This window comes from Vigna radiata, unplaced genomic scaffold (genome assembly GCF_000741045.1).
Source record: "Vigna radiata var. radiata cultivar VC1973A unplaced genomic scaffold, Vradiata_ver6 scaffold_7, whole genome shotgun sequence".
In the NCBI taxonomy this organism is placed as follows: Eukaryota; Viridiplantae; Streptophyta; class Magnoliopsida; order Fabales; family Fabaceae; genus Vigna; species Vigna radiata.
Window position 1 is genome coordinate 2,129,343 of NW_014543262.1, and position 5,565 is coordinate 2,134,907.

Here is a 5,565-nt window from a genome sequence, read left to right on the forward strand (position 1 = left end):
GAGGCCAAAGAAAAAAAGAAAATTGGAGGCCTGGGAGTTAACAAAGGATGCGTCCCAAATGAATATTGCTGGGCATAGGAAAAAATGTACCATATGCCGTAAACTGGGACACAACAAAAGAAAGTGCCCCTTACGTCCACCCATTACAGAAGCAGCATGTCCCTCTGACTCACAAACACAAGAACCCAATCCTCAATCCCCGCAGCCACCACAACCTACTCAGGAGTCCACTGCACATTCAACTCCACCAATCATGAGGACGAAGTTACCTTTCAAAAGAAGAATCAATTAGATGTGTTCTGAAGTCATTATGATGAACTTTTGATGTATTTTGAACTTTGGATGTATTATGAAGATGGTGCATCTACTTTGAACACAGTTTATTTATGTATTTTGAACACAATTTGGATGTATTTTGTGACCAAGTTTTTTGATTTATTAATGAAGTATTATTATGTCTATGTGCACTTTGATTATTATATCATGAGAAGCAGTTGTGTTAGTTTAGAATGTGATGAGAANCACTTGTGTGAGTTTATTATGGGATGATAAGCACTTGTCTTCATATCCATTTGGGACCAAAATTAAACTTTTTTAAATATAATTGGGGACCAAATTGAACATATTAAAATGAAACCAGGTACTATATTTAACATTTCACATTAACGCCTTTATATTACATAAACCTTCACATTACATAAAAACCTTGCCATTGCATGAACCTTAACATTCACCTTCACCTAAACACGAAGCAACATACTAAGATCAACCTAAACAAACCTTTAAAATGACAATGTTAACTACAAAAACAACACACATAGCTCCTAGTAACAATATCATCCTTCTCTGCAAGTTTTGGACTAAAATCTCCAAATCAGAAAACCTCCTCCTTTGTCTGACACTTTCATCATCTCTTTCCTTCTGCAAGTTTTGGACTAAAATTTCCAAATCAGAAATCCTCCTCCTTTGTCTGACACTTTCATAATCTCTTTCCTTCTGCAAGTTTTGGACTAAAATTTCCAAATCAGAAATCCTCTGAATTTGTCTGATACTTTCATCATCTCTTTCCTCATTATTTTCTTCAGCACACCATTTGAAAAAGTTGCANTAAATCCCTCTTGAAGATCCACCCTGATATGCAACAAATAAGCCACCAAAATTGAAATTTCCTCATCAAATATATACCAAATAAATTCAAAATGGAAATAAAAAAACCTTGTAATGTCGACATCCCCAAAATTTTCGCCCAGCATTCTGGGGAGTTCTCGCCACTTTGGACACAGCAGCATCACCACACTTGCAATGAGGGATTATCCCACCTCCCCTCCAGCCCCCATCATTTGCGGATTGTGAACTTCTTTCCAACCCAGTTTTGGAACAAGACGACCATGCTTGAGAAGAAGCCATTTTGACTTCAACGAACCCTAAACCTATCGCAACCTCTGCTCCAAAAATTGAAGAACATCAAAGAACCAAAGAACCCTAACTTCAACTAACCCTAACCCACCCCTTTTAATAACCCCAATTATAATCCATTTCAGTCAATTTCCTTTTGTCAAACAGCCACGTAATATAAATTGGACACAGATGGATAATACTTTGCCACGCCAGCATCTGGACTGTTAGATATTTAACGCCGTTTGCCATAGGGACCAATTTGAATAACATTTAATGAAATATGGGACCAAATTGAATTTTTTCCAAAAGTGGAACCATTTTAAACAAAAGCCCCAAAAGGTGGGACTAAAAGAAGTATTAAAGCTAAATTTTAAAACAACCAGATATGGATGAGTAGTTAAAATATATAAATAAAAGAATATTTTTGAAGACAAGAGTTTGTTGTTTTATATACAATTTTAAATGTTGTCACACTGACACACAGAAGGAATTTTGTGGAGGAGAAGAATGCACGTTGTCGTGTTACAAATCACTGTAACGCCATTTTGCATTTATATATTAAAAACTACGAAATCCTATCCATTTGCAGATTCAGCAGCCAGAACACCACATCACTAATCACTCAGTCATGAGTTGTCACCACGGTCACGTGTTAGCGTGTCAAATCATTTTTTCTTATTTCGAGTGTCTAAAATAATCCATAAAAATAAAATAATTTATATAAACGACTTTTTTCAGTAAATTAAATTTTTGTGTTTCACTGATTAACTAAAAAAACTCCTTTCTTTACAAATATATAATTTAGTAAATAGAATATGAAATGTGATAATATTAAAATTACTGACAGAAGAGACACATTACATCATTTTCTTTTATTAATCAGACACAGTCATACACTTTCATTTTGCATATATCAGGAGAAGTAGAGTAAAAAGATTGCATTGACCCAGACAAATAATTGTGGCCCTGGGGTTTGGTTTCGGAGAAACGAGAAAGAAGGGAAACTTTTCGAAGGCTTTTTCTCTCTCGCCACTTTATGTTTCTGGGTGAATCATGTTACTCTGCATATTCAAGCTTCCTTCCACTTATTTCCCATTAGAGTCCCACACCGTATAGTTTAACTGAAGGTTCAGTGTTTATAAGGATGTAGACTGCATCTTGGCTTGTCCCTTCGGGGACATCCGATAAAATTGGAACGATACAGAGAAGATTAGCATGGCCCCTGCGCAAGGATGACACGCACAAATCGAGAAATGGTCTAAATTTTTTTTTCTCACTTCAGGTTAGGGCTTTTTTTTTTTTTTTTTTGGAATTTTTTCTAAAGGAATCTTCATTCTGCAGTATATTATTGTTGCTAAGGCGTAATGATCAGAAGTTTCAACACAGTCGACCTTTGAAGTGTTTGTTTAACGGGTCAATGTTCAAATATATTGTTCAGGTTTGAATGATTTTTACAGGGCATTCGTGAAATTCTAGTATTCAGAGACACTGTTCCACACATGGCCCCAGCAACCAATTTGAACAAATGAGTTTCTCTTGAATGGTATGTTTGAAGAAATGAATGAAAGCAAACAATGGATGTAATTCAGCACCACGATGAGCTCCAGAGACAACACACCATGTTTGCCACAAAGCCAATCCATCTCCTTCCTCTAAAATCTTTCTTGGCCAAACCTTCCCACATATTTCCTTTCAACTTTTCATAATCAAAATAAATAATCTCATCGAAAGCATCTTCAGATTGCAAGCAAAAAGAAACTAGTTGGACAGGAACTATTCACCATGCAAACAGCTAATATAGTCCCACACCGAAATAGCTATGAAGAGAAAGTATGTTTATAAATGATCAGCTGGAACACCTGGTCACGACCTTACTTGAACAGGATCTGTTCTATAGGCTCGTACCTCTGTATCCTTAAGTTCTAAGGAGACAGGAACTGAAGTCTGGTGGATGATCCATGACCCTGTGATCAGAGCGTGATTAACGGTAGTGTTGACTCAGTTTACGGACTGTCCTCATCACCAACTGTAGAGGATCGTTCCCGTTCTAGTGAATTGGGATGGTCGCAGGGTTGTCTGACAGACTCCCCCATAATATTTTTTTCATTGAACATAACCACATTCCATATTTTTCATCTCCAAGATTATGACAAGAGCACGTACTAAAAGTAAAATCAAACATTTTTTTTTTCATAAACTGAAGTTTAATTAATTGCCAGAAAGTTATAAGCACCTACATATATTCTCTTTTCTAATTAGAAATTCTTGTTTTAAATATTAGATAGTCTACTTCTTTTAATTGTTAAGATTTATAAAACTTCATTTTATTATCAGTTGCTTGTCTAATGATATAAATTAGTGATTCAACACATTATTTGTCTGGTCACCTTATGTAGTGGGTTTGAGGTAAAAGAATTAAAATTTAACATGACTAAAATATATGATTTTTTTTTTAAAACAAAGAAATCGTTCTCTTTGTATTGAATGTGTTTGTTTTAACTTATATACTTTCATATTTGTATAAGATTTCATGTTTGTTTTTTTAAATTATTGAATGTGCTATAAGATTTTACACTTTTAATGTTTGAATTTTGATACCCAACTTCTTTCATTTCACAATTTCATTTTTTTCTCCACCTTTTTATTACTTTTTTTTTTCAATTAATATTATTGGGATTGTGGTATGTTCATTGGTGCAATTGATACTATTTTTTAAAACGTGATATCATTTCATCTTTTCTGATAATATAGTAATGATGTTATCATGTTTGTAAGTTTGTTATTTTTTTTTTTAATTTTACTACATATCAAACGAGAATTGTGAAAAAATAGTGTCACTGACAAGTGTAAAGTGAAAAATTTCCATTTAATTCTCTTACTTGTTATTTTATCTCAATTTAGTTTTATTTTTTTAAAACTAGAATAATTTTATTCTTTTCAATTGAGAATAAATTTAATTGTTATATACATATTATAATTTTTTTTATCAAAATTAATATTTTTAATAATATTAATTCTATTTGAATTTATATTTTATATTAAGTTTTATTTTAAATATTTATATATATCAATAATTTCACTAGGATCTCCATTAACTCTTTTTAACTTTAATATAAATGTTATAATAGTATTTTTATGAAATAATTTTAACAGTATTAAGTTTAGTTAAATTTATAGTTTATATTAAACTTTATTTAAGTTTTGTTTTAAAACTTTAAATATACTTATTTTAAATTGTTTTAAAAAGTTTACATTTAAATTTATAAAATTATTATTTTGAAATCAACTCTAACATTTTTGTAAAGATTGTTGATGTATAAATATTTGAATTAAAATTTAAATAAAGCTTAAAGTAAAATATAGATTTAAATTAACTTAATTTTGTTAAAAGTATTTAAATAAAAATATCATTATAATATTTATATAAAAATTAAACTTTATTTAAATTTAGAAAAAGATGAAATTGTTTAATTTTAAAAATAATTGCAACTAAATTGAAATAAAATATAAACATGAACTAAATTAAGATATTTTACTTGACATTTCTCCTATCGTAACATGACGTTGTAATTGTCACCTTACATGATGTCTATCCTTATTTGACAAGTGATAGTTTTCTTTTAATTAAAAAAATTAATAATTAAAAAATTATAAACTAACGCTGTAACACATGAACTAATGTTGTTAGTATAGTACTGATAAAAATAATTAAATGAAATTACATTTTCAAAAATAAAAATTTAATTAAAACTAATCAAAATCTTAAAAATAATATGAATTTTTAGTTGACTCTTCATGGATTGGATGATGAAGAAAAAACTACAATTATCAATTTTCCCACTTGGGATAAAAATTCTTATCTATTTAAATTATTCAACTGCAATATTTTCTTCTCATTATACTTCCTATGTATAAACAACAGGCTAAACTACACTGTCAATTTTCCTATTGCACCGTTTAAAAGATTTTAATTAAATAAATTTATCGAATTGAAATTGTTTATAGTACATATAATCTTTACAAAATCCTACTTAATACATCATTAACATAAATTTAAATTATTTTCCAAAATATATATAGATAAGAAGACCTAAATCATATACTTTTTCACACAAATAACTATCTTACATATACAATTATAATTTAAATGTTTGATGAAAATCATCC

The 5,565-nt window shown here is 30.1% G+C and overlaps 1 long non-coding RNA gene across 1 annotated transcript; it reads left to right on the forward strand.

Annotated features, from left to right (window-relative positions):
• The first annotated feature begins 2,296 nt into the window (after window positions 1–2,296).
• Window positions 2,297–3,493, forward strand: LOC106753821. The gene is made up of 2 exons (XR_001375245.2): window positions 2,297–2,680; window positions 2,740–3,493. It is a non-coding gene; the product is annotated as an uncharacterized LOC106753821 (long non-coding RNA).
• Window positions 3,494–5,565: the final 2,072 nt, after the last annotated feature.